At 39.9% G+C, this 16,479-nt stretch overlaps 2 protein-coding genes across 5 annotated transcripts in view; one reads left to right on the top strand and one right to left on the bottom strand.

Annotated features, from left to right (window-relative positions):
• Positions 1 to 3,775, bottom strand: part of LOC132406671 (L-fucose kinase) — a 359,123-nt gene extending 355,348 nt beyond the window's left edge. For both annotated transcript variants that reach the window (XR_009516220.1, XM_059992500.1), the window contains exon 1: positions 3,445 to 3,775. The gene's annotated coding sequence lies outside the window, so the exon portion shown is untranslated. The remainder of the gene's footprint in view (positions 1 to 3,444) is intronic.
• A 266-nt stretch (positions 3,776 to 4,041) lies between these two features.
• st3gal2 (ST3 beta-galactoside alpha-2,3-sialyltransferase 2) overlaps positions 4,042 to 16,479 on the top strand; it is a 285,788-nt gene continuing 273,350 nt past the window's right edge. Inside the window, exon 1 of one of the 3 annotated variants that reach the window (XM_059992503.1) lies at positions 4,042 to 4,361. The gene's annotated coding sequence lies outside the window, so the exon portion shown is untranslated. Of the gene's footprint in view, positions 4,362 to 4,535; positions 4,746 to 16,479 lie in introns of those variants that run through there. The other 2 variants (XM_059992501.1, XM_059992502.1) reach the window with 2 other exon arrangements.

The following is a 16,479-nucleotide window of genomic DNA, read 5'->3' as shown; positions in this document are numbered from 1 at the left end:
TGACCCCAGAGAACTCCCATGTCGGTAAAAAGAACAGTACTTTACTGCTGGATTTTCCAGGTCTGATGAGCAGAATTGGGTCAGCACTGATATATTTGTGCACCAAGAGGAGTTGATCATGAGGCATACTCCTCCACCTCTGCTTTTGAGAGGCTCTACAGATCTATCCTGATGGTGTATAGTAAACCCGTTGATCTGGATCGCTGCATCCAGTATGGAAGGGGTTAACCAGGATTCTATGAAACAAAGGACACACGCGGTCCTAGTTTTACACTGATTACATTTGCAGTTTCATTTTTTTCCAGGCCAACAGATGGCCTGATAGAGATATAGGTAGTATTGATGGTTAAAATCTGTTTCTCATGCAAAGATATCAAAAACAAGAGGGCACAAGTTTGAGGTGAAAGGAATGAATTTTCAAGGTGATTTGACATATTTTTATTCTTCCAGAGAGTGGCTGATGTGAAGCTCACTACCAGAAGAGGTAGTGGAATGAGCCAATGAAATAGGTCAGCTATAGAAGAAGCAACACAAGAAAAAACACAGGAGACACTCAGATCGGGAAGCGTTAGGAATTGAATGGTCCAGATGAAGGTTCTCAATCCAAAAGTGAACTGTTAAATTTCCCTTCCATAAATGCTGCCTGCCGAATTCCTGTGTTGCTCCGGATTCAAGTGTCTGCAGTGTCAGGTCTCCAAAGTGTAGTATGGGCATGGCTACGGCAGGTCAGTAGGCAGTTTCCTCGCAATCTAGGTAGCGCTCTTAGGAATGGAATCATCAAAAGCTGTCCTTTTCAAATAAATGAGCATTACATCAGTAATAACGTGATCTTAAAGGCTACTGAAATTCAAATGTTTCCAGTGCTTACATTATAAGAGAATATTTATCCCCATTACTGCTGTGAACTAATGAAAGGATATTTGGGAGTAGTATTACAAAATAAAATAGTATTTTTCAACACTTCTCTCATAATATTAAAAGTTCAAGGTAAATGTTATTATCAGAGTACATACGTCACCACATACAATCCCGAGATTCTTTTTCATGCAGTCATATTCAGCAAATCTATAGAATAATATCTGTAAACAGACTTCACTCAACCCAATACCAAACTGATCCCACTGACTTTCATGAGCTCTTCAACTCATGTTCTCAATACTTATTGCCTGTTTATTTATCACTATTTTGTTTTCTTTTTTGAATATGCAGAGTTTGTTGTTTTTTGCACATTGGCTGTTTGGCCATCTTTGTGCTGAGCAGTCTTTTAGGATTCAAGATTGTTTAATGTCATTTCCAGTATACAAGTGTAAAGGAGAACAAAATAATTGTTATTCCAGATCTGGCACAGCACCCAGTAAGATTTAAAAACACTGATATAATGAACATAATAATAAAACACAATAAATATAAATACCTAAGATAGCTTATATAAGATACATTGTATGTCCATGAAGTAGTGCTCGGCACAGAAGTGTCTGTACTTATGACAGTGGTGCATTCAGATGCCGCAGCTTCTCGTGGGCCAAGCAAAAGTGTTTCTTACTTTGTTAATTTTTTTTTAACCATAGCAATACAACACTAGATTCCAAGATAAGGTAAGGTGCCACAGGACTATTTCCCTTGTTTGGTGATGGCAGGGCAGCTGCACGGCTTCGGTTTTCGTGAGGCCTCTAGCTGTGGACTTGTCTGCTGCTGCAGTCCTGGAGAGGGGACGCTAGAGACGGTGTAGCTTGGCATCCATGCTTGGCTGAGGGCGGGACTCTCCCGTCACTGCTGCCCTCCTGTGTTCAATCATTGGAATGACGGGCTGTATTGCATGCTGGGATCTGTACCATCAATTACCGGGACGTCACGCAGGAGGCTAGCGAAATTCAGCATTCACCCTCACCACAGGAAGTTCTTTGTCCATATCCATTATGACTTGGCCTGCCAGCTGTTCAGCCCAAAACCAGTAAAAACTAAAAACTTGTGGGCACATCCCCTCCACAAATTCGTTTTCTACACTCGTTGGTAAAGCAACCAACATAATCCTTCAGCATTTTGTGCATGCTGCTCTAGACTTCCAGTATTTGACGAACCTTATGTGTATGACATCATCAAAGACGCAGTCATCCATCCCAAATATTCTCTCTTCTCCCCTCACAACAGGCAGATTAAAAAAAAGCCTGAAAGCACATATCACCACGCTGTCTCTGACCTGCTATTATGAAACGCAGAATGGATTCCGGACCTCAGACTACCAGGTTATAGCATTGCAACTTATTGTCTGCTATTGTTTTTCCTTAGGCTATCTTAATGTTTTGATGTAATGGAATGATCAGGAAGGGTGGTATCAAAACAAAATTTCTGATGTACCTCAGAGTATAAAGCAATTTACCAACCTGCACTTCTTCCAGTTTAGTGCAGTGCACCTACTGATCACAATGTGGACTCCTCTGCATTGGGAGAACTGAACAGCAGATAGAAATGCAAAATGCATCCATTCAGTCCACCAGGTTGACATAGCTTTAAGTGAAAAGTTGCTTTAGATTACTTTAACCTGTCGCCAGCTCACCGTGTTGTTCCAGCAAAGAACTGTAACTCATTCCCTGATGTGGCACAGTTGGTCTTCTGGACACATCACATCTGAGTCCTGATGACTGGCCTGGTGTGTTTCCAGCATTTTCTAATTTTATGTATTTTAGATTTCAAACATCTAGTTTGATTGATTTCCATCAAATTCAATAATATTAAACTTTACTACTTCAGGTGGAAATCTCAATGTTTCCACCTTTCCCCAGTTCTGATGAACAGCTAATTCACATGAAATATTTTGTTTTTGGTTTTGGGGAGTACTACACAACTAATCAAAAACGCTGATGTCCAGCATCTGCAATAATTTTATTTTGCCTCCTTTAACTGCTTCTTTGAACGTGTTGTTTACTGGCATTTTAAAAAATTAACTACCACAACTGAATACAAAAAGAAAACATAGAGATTGGAAATCTGAAACATAAACAGAATATGCTGGAAACAGTCACCAGGTCAGGCATCTAGGGAAAGAGAAACAAAATTACCATTTCAAATCAAAAACGTGTTCAGGCGAACGGTGGTACTGTATGTGAACCAAAACATTCATTCCACTTCGCTTTCCACAGATGCTGCCCAACCTGCTGAATATTTTGTGTCTATTATTAAACCTACTAGTGGAGGATTTCTCCTAAGCTGAATAGTATTTTAAGAGCAACACACATAAAACGCTGGAGGAAGGGTCTCAGCCCGAAAAGTTGAATGTTCATTTCTATAGATGCTGCCTGACCTGCTGAGCTCCTCCAGCAGTTTTGTGTGAGTTGGATTACCAGCACCTGCAGATTTTCTTGTGTTTTTATCTTAAGACATTGATCAAAGTAAAACCACTGCAATGCTATGAAAATGAAGGAGATAGTTTAAACATTCTGAACTTACCTGTCCCATATTTTAATACAAACACTGCAGCCCTTTCACCCAATCGTCACCGTGTTAACCTTTACCCTTCCCGGTTGTTTGCGTCATCACGGCGACACGGAGGAAGTTGTAGTCCACGCCGAAAGCAGCCCGAAGACGCATGCGCAGATGGATTCCGCGCCGGCGATGCAGCCTGGCGAAGGATGTTGGTTTTGTGGCTTTCAGCCGATTTCTGTGACATCGAATCCCCACCCTTCACTCACATTTAAAGGGTAGTTTATTCCCTTCTTTAAACTCAGATCCAACTTAGCTCCCCCCCCCCAAGAAACGCGGCATCTTTAGAGTATGGTATCTGAGGTGCATATGTTTATTATGTTTACCTATGTCTGCTTCGAAATGGCCACAAAAAGAGAGCTTTTACGTGCCCCCATAAAAAAGGCAACGCGGAGAATGCTGTTAAATGGATGGAGACGTTGTCGTACAAACGCATCTGCCTGGCACTTTGGGAAATGTAGTTCCTTTGCCCGCCGTTTTATTAAAATGAATGGACAAACTTGTAGAGTAAACTACAACTCCCAGAACTCCGGGACTCATTCAAACATGTGGATGTCTCTAGTTGCCCTCATGCACTGCTGATGCTGACAGGGATTGTGGTTCACGGAAGGGTGGGGGGGGGGGTGGTAGGAGGTATAAATCATTAGAAGAAAGAGGGATTCAGCCTACTCTCTGCAGGAAGATTAGTGAAAGAGCGAGAGAGCCGCTCCCCTAACTCCCCCCACCCTTTAGAATGGAGCCAGATTATCTTCACCAGCACCACTACTTACAGCTATGATTAGAGAGCCGAGCGCCAGAATCGCAGAGACCAGCTGCAAACACCATTCTCTTCCAATTCAGTCATATACTGTACACTGTCTTTGTTACTGGAGCACGCCAGAGCGGTGAGTATTATGCACGGACTCCGTATTTCCAGTACCGGGCAGTGAGATTTTGCTGCATTCCATGAACCGGTGTCTCTTCATGTAGTAACCGTTTTATTAATAGTTTCTCCCGTTCACAGCTCGCTCAGGGATTAAGATTTACAAATGGAATCTGGATTTCTTGATTTAATTTTTGTGTGTACACGACACGCTCAAAGTCTCCAACTTTGTTGTAGTTTGTATTTCCGTTAAAATAGCGAAAACGTAGACTCGCAGTAGTTTCACCTTCTTCACCCCACCCCCTTCATCTAAAATTAAGGCAAGCCAGCTAACCGATCACAGCTGTGCTCGGATTTGTTGTACTAGTTTTATCTGTCGAGCAAAAAACGAGAAGTGTTCCTTTAGGTACGTATGATATTTTTATTGCCTTCAGTACCATTAGATAAAACAACGGAATGCTTAATATTTTACTCATTAAATTATATTGTCTAAAGTTACAATTGCAACATTTGGCCACTTAGTAGATCTTTTTCACAGCGCGTTTCATTTTATTATTTGAATCTATCAACTTTACAGAGGAGATCCGTAATAATTAAGACTTACAACGAATTGAAATTTGTTTTTCATACTATATTAACTGGACTTGAGGGAAGTATTTGTAGTTCGTTCCAATAAAATGAAAATTTGTTAAGACGAACACATCTTCTGGTGTTGAAATGCACGTGGCAAACTGTTGTTTTCTAATTAGTGTAGTGGATTCTTTTTCGAATGAAAGCTCTTGTAAGTGGATATTCTGTTAAGAGACACGAAACAATAAACGTAAAACTTTCCAAGTCCATTTCATGTAAGTATTGCGTAGTGCAGAGCAGCTGAGAACTGAAATGTTCCAAACGACGCAGCATATAAAATACGAACTGTAGTCAGAACAATGGAGTTCTTGAAACACTTCGGTTCAGTTAAGGCTTGAACCGGGTGTCCAGTTTTGGATATCATTCGTGACATTAGAAAAACCGTGAAACAGTCAGATTAGCACTACAATACGGAGGAAACACTGAAGAAAACTAGCACAATAAATACGCGCACGGAGTCACTGTAGGACGGAGACGGGTTCAAGATAACTTTTAGAATTCAAGCAGTATTTATAATGGATTTCCAATTTGACTATCAGATACAAAACAATTTTATAAATCTCCAGGTCTGTCCAAAATAAATATGTGCCCTAAGGAGAGAATTGTGTTGCTCTCAATTGGTAATTGCGGTAGTTCTTTTTCCGTTTTTAGGTGGTGCAACAAGAAACTGAGATAGAATATAGTATGAATAACCGATAACTATATAAGGTGCAAGGCTCATGATGAGGGAAATTATTAGATCAGGCATTCCCTAACCTGCAAGAGGTCTGTTTAAGAGTCCTTCTAAATGTGGGATGGAAAATCTTCTTGAGCCTGATGTTACATGTTCTCAAGGTTTTGTTTCTTCAAGGCGGGAAGAAGTGAGAATCGGGTTTATTATCACCATCGTGTTTCTGGAGAATTTGTTAACTTCGCAGCAGCAGTACAGTCCAATACATGATAACACAGAAAAAATCAATCAAATACAGTGAATATAGATTAAAAACTGTGCCAAATATGTTTTTTTTAAAAAGTGAGAAAGTATTCATGGGTCCAGTGCCCATTTGGCAGAGGGGAAGAAACTGTTACTGAATTGCTAAATGTGTGCCTTTAGGCCTCTGTATCTCCATCTTGATGGTAACAATGAGAAGAGGGCATGACCTGGGTGAAATGGACACTGCCTGAGGCACTGCTCTTTGCAGATGTCTTGTCTAGTATGTAGGCTAGTACCCAAGATGGAGCTGACTGGTTTTACAACTTTCTGTAACTTCTTTCGGTCCTGTGCAGTAGTTCCATCTCATACCAGACAATGATGTAGCCTGTCGAAATGCTCTCTACTGTACATCTATAGAAGTTTTTGAATGTATTAGGTGACAAACCAAATCTCTTCAAACTGTTAATGAAATATAGCCTTCTTTATAGTTGCATCAGTATGTTGGGACCAGGTTAGATGCTCAGAGATCTTGACACCCAGGAAGTTGTAACTGCTCACTCTCTCCACTTCTGATCCCTCTATGAGGATTGTTTTGTGTACCCTTGTCTTACCCTTCCTGAAGTCCACAATCAGCTCTTTCGTCTTACTGACGTTGAGTGCCAGGTTGTTGTTGCAACACCACTCCACTAGTTGGCATAACTCACTCCTGTATGTCCCCTCATCTCCATTTGACCACAGGAGCAGAAGTTGGCAATGCGGCCCATCAAGTCTGCTCTGCCATTTTATCATGAGCTGATCCATTCACCCATTTAGGCCCACTCCCCCGCCTTCTCACCATAACCTTTGATGCCCTGGCTACTCAGATACCTATCAACCTCTGCCTTAAATACACAACAGATCCAGATTCTACCAACTGTGGTTATATCACCAGCAAATTTATAGATAGCATTTGATCAATACCTAGCCACACAGTTCTGGATATAGAGGGAGCAGAGCAGTGGGCTAAGCACACACCCTGAGGTGCGTCAATGTTGATTGTCAGCAAGCAAGTCAAGTTTTAGTGTCATTTCAACCATAACTGCTGGTACAGTGCATAGTAAAAATGAGAACGTTTTTCAGGACCATGGTTTACATGACACAGTACAAAAACTAGACTGAACTATGTAATTAAAAAAAAAGACACAGAGAAAGCTATACTAGACTACAGACCTACACTAAGTGCGCAACTACATAAAGTGCGCAAAAACAGTACCAGCATTACAATAAATAATAAACAGGACAGTAGGGCAAGGTGTCAGTCCAGGCTTCGGGTATTGAGGAGTCTGATAGCTTGGGGGAAGAAACTGTTACATAGTCTGGTCAAGAGAGCCTGAATGCTTCGGAGCCTTTTCCCAGATGGCAGGAGGGAGAAGAGATTGTATGAGGGGTGCATGGGGTCCTTCATAATGCTGCTTCCTTTGCGGATGCAGTGTGTAGTGTAAATGTCCGTGATGGCGGGAAGAGAGACCCCGATGATCTTCTCAGCTGACCTCACTATCCGTTGCAGGGTCTTGCGATCCGAGATGGTACAATTTCCAAACCAGGTAGTGATGCAGCTGCTCAGGATGCTCTCAATACAACCCCTGTAGAATGTGATGAGGATGGGGGGGGGGAGGGAGATGGACTATCTTCAGCCTTCGCAGAAAGTGGAGACGCTGCTGGGCTTTCTTTGCTATGGAGCTGGTGTTGAGGGATCAGGTGAGATTCTCCGTCAGGTGAACACCAAGAAATTTGGTGCTCTTTACAATCTCTACCGAGGAGCCATCAATGTTCAGCGGGGAGTGGTCGCTCCGTGCCCTCCTGAAGTCAACAACCATCTCTTTTGTTTTGTTCACATTCAGAGAGAGGTTGTTGGCTCTGCACCAGTCCGTTAGCCGCTGCATCTCCTCTCTGTAAGCTGACTCGTCGTTCTTGCTGATGAGACCCACCACGGTGGTGTCAATGGCGAACTTGATGATATGGTTCAAGCTGTGTGTTGCAGCACAGTCGTGGGTCAGCAGAGTGAACAGCAGTGGATTGAGCACACAACCCTGGGGAGCCCCCGTGCTCAGTGTGGTGGTGTTGGAGATGCTGCTCCCAATCCAGACTGACTGAGATCTCCCAGTCAGGAAGTCTAGGATCCTGTTGCAGAGGGAGGTGTTCAGGCCCAGTAGGCTCAGCTTTCCAATCAGTTTCTGAGGGATGATTGTGTTGAATGCTGAACTGAAGTCTATAGGAGATATTATCAGCAATCTGCACGGTTCGTGGTTTCCCGGTTAAGTAGTCAGGGATCCAATTGCAGACGGAGGTGCGGAGGTCTGGATTCTGTAGCTTATCAATTGGGACTGAGAGTGATGCTGAGCTGTAGTGAACGACTAGCTTCCTGACATGGGTATTTGTACTGTCCAGGTGATCTAAGGTCATGTGAAGAGCCATTGAGATTGCGTCTGCTATAGACCTATCGTGGAAAAAGGCAAATTGTAATCAGTCCAGGTTCTTGTTGAGGCAGGAGTTCACTCCAGCCACAGCCAACCTTTCAAAGCATTTTATCACCCTAGATGTGAGTACTACTGGACGATGGCCATTAAGGCAGCTCACACTATTCTTAGGCACTGGTATAATTGTTGCCTTTTTTGAGGCAGGTTGGAACTTTGGACTATAGCAGTGAGAAGTTGAAGTTCCGTGAATGCTCCTGCCATCTGGTTGGCACAATTTTTCAGAGCCTTACCAGTTACTTCATTGAGGTCTGTCACTTCGCAAGGGTTCACCCTTCTGAAAGACAGCCTGACTTCGGTCTCCGAGGCAGAGATCAAGGGTCACCAACTGAGTGCAGCAGGGATCTGCACTGCCGTGGTTATATTCTCCCTTTCAAAGTGAGCATAGGAGGCATTGAGCTTGTCTGGTAGTGAAGTATCGCTGCCATTCATGCTATTGGGTTTCGCTTTGCAGGAAGTAGTGTCTTGCAAATCCTGCCAGAGTTGTTGTGCATTTGATGTCACCTCCAGCCTTGCTCGGAATTTTACTTTGCTCTTGAAATAGCCGCCTGCAAATCTTACCTGGTTTTCTTGTACAGATTTGGGTCGCCAGACTTAATGCCACAGATCTAGTCCTCAACAGATAACGAACATCCTGGTTCATCCATGGTTTTTGGTTGGGAATGTACAGCAAGTTTTTGTAGGCATGCAGTTATCCACACAGGTTTTAATTAAATTAGTAACAACTGCAGCATACTCGTCCAGTTTCGAAGATGGATGCCTGAATACAGTCCACTGCAGCAATTCAAAGCAGTCCTGTAGGCGCTCCTTGTCCATACCCTCTTGGTCCTCACTGCTGGTGCTGCAGTCTTCAGCCTCTGCCTACTCAGGGTGAAGAAGTACTGTCAAGCAATCAGACTTCTCGAAGTGGAATAGCACGGTAGGCGTTCTTGATGCTGGTGTAACAGTGCTTCAGTGTGTTGTTTCCTCTGGTTCTACAAGTGATTTGTTGATAATTATTTCGTGACTTTTTCAAGGTGACCTGTTAAAAATTCCCCAAAATAATGGTGAAGGTGTGTTGTTTGGTGCATGTTGATCACATTACTCAGATCTTCTAGAGCCTGTTTGACATTGGCCTGAGGTGAAATGTACACAGCTACCAAAATGATCACTTAAATCTCCAGCAGCAGGTAAAATGGACAATACTGAATTGCGAGATATTCCAGGTCTGGTGAGCAGAATTGAGACATCACTGATACATTTGTGCACCAAGGGGAGTTGAATATGAGGCATATACCTCTCCCTCCGCTTGACAGTCCTATCCTGATGATGTACAGTGAACCCCTCAATCTGAATCCAGTACGGAAGGGATTAATTGGGATTCCGTGAAACAAAGGATGCAAGCAATCCAAATGTCTCCCTGATACAGCACCTACCTCTGAGATCTCGTACAGATGGGTTTACTAGCAAGATGGTCGATATTGGGAGTTGAAAACCCTGTTTTTTTTTTAAAGCACTGGTATCCCTGATTAGCAGCCATGTTTCCTTTGAGGAGTCTAACAGGAAGTACAGCGACACTATAGTTGACTATACCAAGCCCAACATAACTTCATCCTGATAGAATGTCTACAAAAATAAATTAAGATCATTTGGGACATGCCAAATTTCTTTAGACTTCTGAAGAAGTAGAGATGCGGGTATGCTTTCTCAGCCATATTGCGTGTATGGTCGGACCAGCAAATTTATTGGTAATACTTAACCATCTCCACCTCAGCATCTTTGATCCAGACAGGTGTATACTCTGTCCCATATCCTGAAGTCAAGGACTGTTTATTTTTGTTTCACTAATGTTGAAAGAGAGAGAGAGATTGTAGTCTTGGCACCATACCATCAAGTTCTTTATCTCCTTTCTATACTCACTCCACATAGCAAACTTACCTCAATGTAGTTTCAAAGAGAAGAGCAGTCAAGGGACAGTATATTTCCTTTAAATCTCTTTCCATCTTTTTTTTCAAGGAGAACAATACCACATTCCAGTCACACATGCAGACATAGAAAGCAGCGGAAGAGGCAAATCGCCTGTTGATTTGAATACAGGACCTTGGTGAGACCACAGCTGGAGAACTGGTCTCCTTACCGAGAAACGTTTCTATAGTGGGAGTGCAAAAACTATTCACCAAACCTATTCTAGGAATGGCTTGGCTCCCTAATAAGATTAGGTTAACCAAGTCAGTGTTCATTTAGAGGGATCTAAATGAAACTTAGAAAATTCTGTTGGAGCTAAATGGATTGGAATGCAGAAAATGGGTTACTTCATTCTGGTATCATGTATTGCTTTTCCCTTTTTTTTTGGAAAAGGGGGTCATTAAATCAAAATCTTATTTTGGGATAAACTAATCTCATTGCACCATTCTAAGAAAAGGAGGGTCTTCCTTTTGCCTTGGATAATATTAAGCACCAATAAACACCTTGCTGTGAGCAAATTGGCTTTAGTGTTACTTGTGTTAAAATAGTTATAGTATTGAAAGCACAGAAACAGGCCTTTTGATGTACAATGTCTATAGTGACCATCATGCCTGTCTGTACTGATCCCATTTACCTTCATTGATTCTGTATCCTCTAATATGCCTTCTTTGTTCAAGTAGCTGTCAAGATTGCTCCTAAATATTCAAAGTAAGTTTATTAAAGTATCACAAACAAGAGAAAACCTGCAGATGCTGGAAATCCAAGTAACATGTGCAAAATGCTGGAGGAACTCAGCAGGCCAGGCAGCGCCTATGGAAAAGCGTAAAGTCGACGTCTCGGCCCAAAGTGTCGACTGTACTCTTTTTCATAGATGCTGCTTGGCCTGCTGAGTTCCTCCAGCATTTGTATGTGCTACTGTTTATTAAAGTATCATTTACATTAGCATAACGTCCTGAGATTTATTTTCTTGCAGGCATTTACAAGGAAAATACAATTGAATTTTATGAAAATCGATACATGAACAAAGACTGGCATCACCAGTATGCAAAAGAAGACTAACGGCAAATGAAAATAATATTGAGAACATGAGTTGTACAAATTCATTGAAAGTGAGTCTGTAGATGTGGTGAATGAAGTTATCCGTGCCAATTGTTATGGCTTCTGCCTGTACCATCTCAAATGGCAGCTAAATCTTGTTGCCAATTGCTATTTCTGTGAAAAGTTTGCCCCTCAAATGCCCTAAAAATTGTCCCCCTCACTACAATGGGGAAGAAGCAACTGGCTATCTATACTATATATGCCTCTCGTACTTCAAAGTACAAACTAAATTTATTGTCAAAGTACATATATGTCACCATATACGATCTTGAGATTCATTTTCTTGTGGGCGTTCACAGTATATACAAGAAGCACAACAGAATCAATGAAAGACCACACCTATAAGGATGGGCAGACAAACAATGTGAAAAAGACAAGACACTGCAAATACAAAAACAGGGAAGATAAATAAGCAATAAATATCAGAAACATGAGATGAAGTGTCCTTTACATATATATAATTGCAAGAAAAAGTTTGAAAACCCTTTGCAATTACCTGGTTTTCTGCATTAATCACTCAAAATGTGGTTGTCAGAATAATAGACAAACACAATCTGCCTAAATTATAACACACAAACAATTGTACTACTACTTGTCAATACTAGGCATGTCATCAAAACAATCAAAGTCTAGGTTCAAAAAGGTATGTGAAATTCTAGGGTAATTCCCTCTGAAATAGCTATTTGGAGTCAGGTGTTCCAATCAACGGGATGAGATTGGAGGTGTGGGTTTTAGAAGTGCCCTGTCCAATAAGAAGGACACCCGAGGACACACAAAGGTTACTGACAAAGCCTGCTCTTCTCAAGTAAGATCTGTTTTGCTGCACCATGCCTCGACCAAAGCAATTTTCAGAGGACATTAGAAGAAGAGTTATAGAGATGCATGAAGCTGGGAAAGGCTACAGAAGCATTTCTAAAGACCTGGGTGCTCATCAGTCCACAGTAAGAGAAATTGTCTACAAATGGAGAAAACTCAGTATTGTTGCTACTCTCCCTGGGAGTGGGCGTCCTGCAAAGATCACACCAAGAGCACAACGTGCAATGCTGAAGGAAGTGAAAAAGAACCAATGGGTAACAGGCAAAGTCCTGCAGAAATCTCTGGAACTTGCCTCTGTTTATGTGTCCACTGTAAGAAAAACACTGAATGAGAATGTTGTTCATGGAAGGACACCATGGAGGAAACCAGTGTTCTCCAAAAAAATCATTGCTGCACATCTCAAGTTTACAAAAGACCACCTGGAGGTTCCACAGAGCTTCTGGGACAATGTTCCGTGGACAGATGAGACAAAAATTGAAATTTTTGGCGGAAATGCACACCACTATGTTTGAAGGGAAAAGGGCAGTGCATACCAACACTAAAATCTCATTTCATCTGTGAAGGAGCATCATAGTTTGGAGCTGCTTTGCTGCCTCAGGGCCTGGACAGCTTGCAATCGTAGAGGGAACAATTGATTCAAAATTGTATCAAGTCACTTTGTAGGAGAATGTCAGGGTAGAGGTCTGTCACTTGAAGCTTTATTAAAGTTAGGTGATTCAACAAGTCAATGTTCCAAAAGACAAGAGTAAATCAACATCAGAATGGTTTAAAAAGAAGAAAATTTGTGTTTTGGAATGACGAAGTCGGAGTCCAGACCTTAACCCATTTGATATGTTGTGGCAAAACCTGAAGAGGGCTGTTCATGCAAGCTATCCCAGAAATATTGATGAACTGATACAGTTTTGTATGTAAGTCTAAACACCTCCTCGCCACTATGGAAGTCTGATCAGCAGCTACAGGAAGAGTTTGGTGGAGGATATTGCTGCTAAAGGAGGCTCTACCAATTATTAAATACAAGGGTTCACATACTTCTTCCAGTCTGGACTGTGAATGATTAGACAATGTGCTCAATAAAGATATGAAAAGTACTATTGTTTGTGTTTGTCTATTATTGTAACTTAGATAAAGAACAGACCACATTTTATGTGTAACTAATGCAGAAAACCAGTTAGTGGTAATTGTACTGCTGGATTAACCATTCTGGGTTATATGTATAAATATGTTAATTGCATACATCTGTATGCTGCCATGTGACACATGCACACCTCACTTAAAATTAACTCAAATTAGACCCACATTTTTGGGCTCCCTGTGTTGTCTTTGAATTAATTTAATGCTTTGAAGTTACAAACATAACATTAGCAATGATGTATTTTGAAAACGAACCCAACATGGCTACTGATCTGCTAAAGTGCAGCAAGATGTTCAAAATAAAATTAGATTCAATAAGAGCTATGTTGAAACACCATTGGGTTTTTTTTAAAAATTAGTCTGTAAGTAGAAGAATTCAAAGTACATAAAAATGAGTGCCAGGTGATAGTAATTATTTTTAAAAATCAAAAATACTGTCTACATTGTAAAGATTGAGTTTACACAATGGGTAATTGGTTCATGTATACTTAACTACTGGAACAGTAGCACGAAGCAAATGAAATAGCCAATGAGAAGTGAGTAACAACTTGGCTATGTACATTGGGTTTAAAGGCATATAGTTTGCTTCTACATTTGCTGCTCCACCCAAACTATCAGAAATGAGCTTTGCTACTTTTGTAAAAGTGATGCAGGAACACCTCGGACCGAAGCCATTGTTGATTGCAGGCCGTTTTAGGTTTCATAAGCACAATCAAAAAGAAGGGGAGTCCATTTCAGCATACACGACTAAATTAAGGAGATTGCCTGAGCATTGTCATTTTGGTCATGGGCTTTCTTTCTCTTTTCAAATCTTTTCATTATTATTCAAAAATAGCACAAGTACATCAAAGTAACAACACTTACAATGCCTCAAAAAAGAAATTATCTTAAGGATTGAAAATTTTTGTGAATTAAAAAAAACCCTACGAAGCAAGAAAAATGAGGGGGAAAAACCCCATTGGGGGTATAACCCCGGAGCCATGCGTCATACAAAAAGCTTCTAAAAATAGACATCAAACCGCCAACAAGAAAAAAAGATATATCAAAAAAAATTTACATTTAGATCGTGGAGGAAATCTATCAGCTAACTGAAATGATAATAACCAGCAAATGAGCCCCATCTCTTAAAGTCAAATAAAGGTTCAAAGGTTCGACTTCTAATTTTCTCCAAGCTAAGACACATTACTTGAGAGAACCATTGTGACAAAGTAGGAGCTGATATATCCTTCCATTTCAACAAGATGGCAATAACATGTTGGTCAGACACAGAAGTACCATGGATATTTTGAGGAATTATTCCAAAAGACACAGTCAATTTATTAGGTTGTAAATTGATTCTGAGTGCTTTAGAAATTGTCGAAAAGACTGACTTACAAAACTGTTTTAATATAGAACATGTCCAGAGTATATGTGTCAGTGTAGCTATCTCAGTTTTACATCTATGACAATACTTGTCAACATTGGGAAATATTGTAGAAAGTCTCTCCTTCATCAAATGGTAACGATGTACAATTTTAAATTGAATCAGTGAATGACTGGTAGAGATTGAAGAAGAGTTAACCAGCTTCAGAATCCGCATCCAATCCTCCCATATAAAAGTCAAATTGAATTCCTTCTCCCAATCCTGCTTAATCTTAAGTAAAGGACACTTATCCCATTGTAATAATAAATTATAAAATCTTCCAATAGAACCTTTCAATGAGGGGTTCATATTCATAATAGTATCTAACAAGTCAGCCTCCAATATGTAAGGAAAATTAAATATTTTTGAAAACAATGTCTAACTTGAAGATATTGTAAAAAGTCTGAATATGAGAGAATACTTATTGACTAATTGTTCAAAAGACACCAATCTGCCTTCTTTAAATAAATCCAAATAAGATTTTAATACCTTTATTTTTCCAAAGTAAAAAAATTGGATCACTCCAAGAAAGTTTAAAAAAGTAATTACGATAAATTATACTACAAAGTTTAAATTTTTTAAGATTAAAAAAATTGCGGAACTGGAGCCAAATTTGTAAAGAGTGCTTAACCACAGGATATAGGTTTAAATTAGCAACTTTAGTTAATTGTATAGGTAGAGAAACTCCTAATAACGAAGTTAAATAAAACTGCTTCACAGCTCTCAGTTCCAGGTCTACCCAAATTGGCCGATCATTCCTATCCCCCCAATATAACCAGAAGAACATATACCGCAAATAACCCTAACAGCTCAATAATACATTCTTAGATTAGGCAAAGCGAGACCTCCATCCTTTTTCAACTTTTGTAAATGACATTTACCAATTCTTGGTCTTTTATTATCCCAAATAAAAGATAGAATAACAGAATCAATCTGATCAAGAAAACTTCTTAGTTAAAATAAACAGCAATATTCTGAAATAAATATAAAAATTTTGGTAAAATCATCATTTTAACTACATGAATACGACCAACAAGTGAAAGTGTAAGTGGGCTCCATCTACTAAGTGAATACTTCATAGAGTCCACTAAAGGAGGAAAATTGGCTTGATAAAGATCCTTATTTTTTAGTAATTATAACACCTAAATATCTAAAAGAATCCATAACTTTAAAAAGAATATTATCATATATGGAGACTGATTCATTTAAAGGAAGTACTTCACTTTTACTAAAATTTATTTTATATCCTGAAAAGTCTCCACGTTTGTCAAATAATTTTAGCAAAGCAGGAATAGATTCTTCAGGCTTAGATATGTAAACCAATAAATCATTAGCGTAAAGAGAGATCTTGTGCATGGTCTCATTCACAAAAATCCTATGAATATTTTTGGCTTCATGAAGAGCAATAGCAAGGGGTTCTAATATTAAGTTAAATAACAAAAGACTTAATGGACAACCTTGTCTTGTCTCTCATGATAGCTGAAAAAAAAGAGACCTACAGTTATTAGTGACAACAGTAGCAATAGGAGCTTTATATATAATTTTAATCCAATTATTAAAATTATTACCAAAACCAAATTTTTCTAAAACATTAAATAAATATTTCCATTTGACTCAATTAAATGCTTTTTCAGCATCCAAAGATACACATTGTGGAGTTTTAGAAGAAGGCGAATATATAATATTAAATAAT

The sequence above is a fragment of the Hypanus sabinus genome, chromosome 17 (genome assembly GCF_030144855.1).
Source record: "Hypanus sabinus isolate sHypSab1 chromosome 17, sHypSab1.hap1, whole genome shotgun sequence".
Lineage (NCBI taxonomy): Eukaryota > Metazoa > Chordata > Chondrichthyes > Myliobatiformes > Dasyatidae > Hypanus > Hypanus sabinus.
This window is presented reverse-complemented; position numbering and strand designations above follow the sequence as displayed.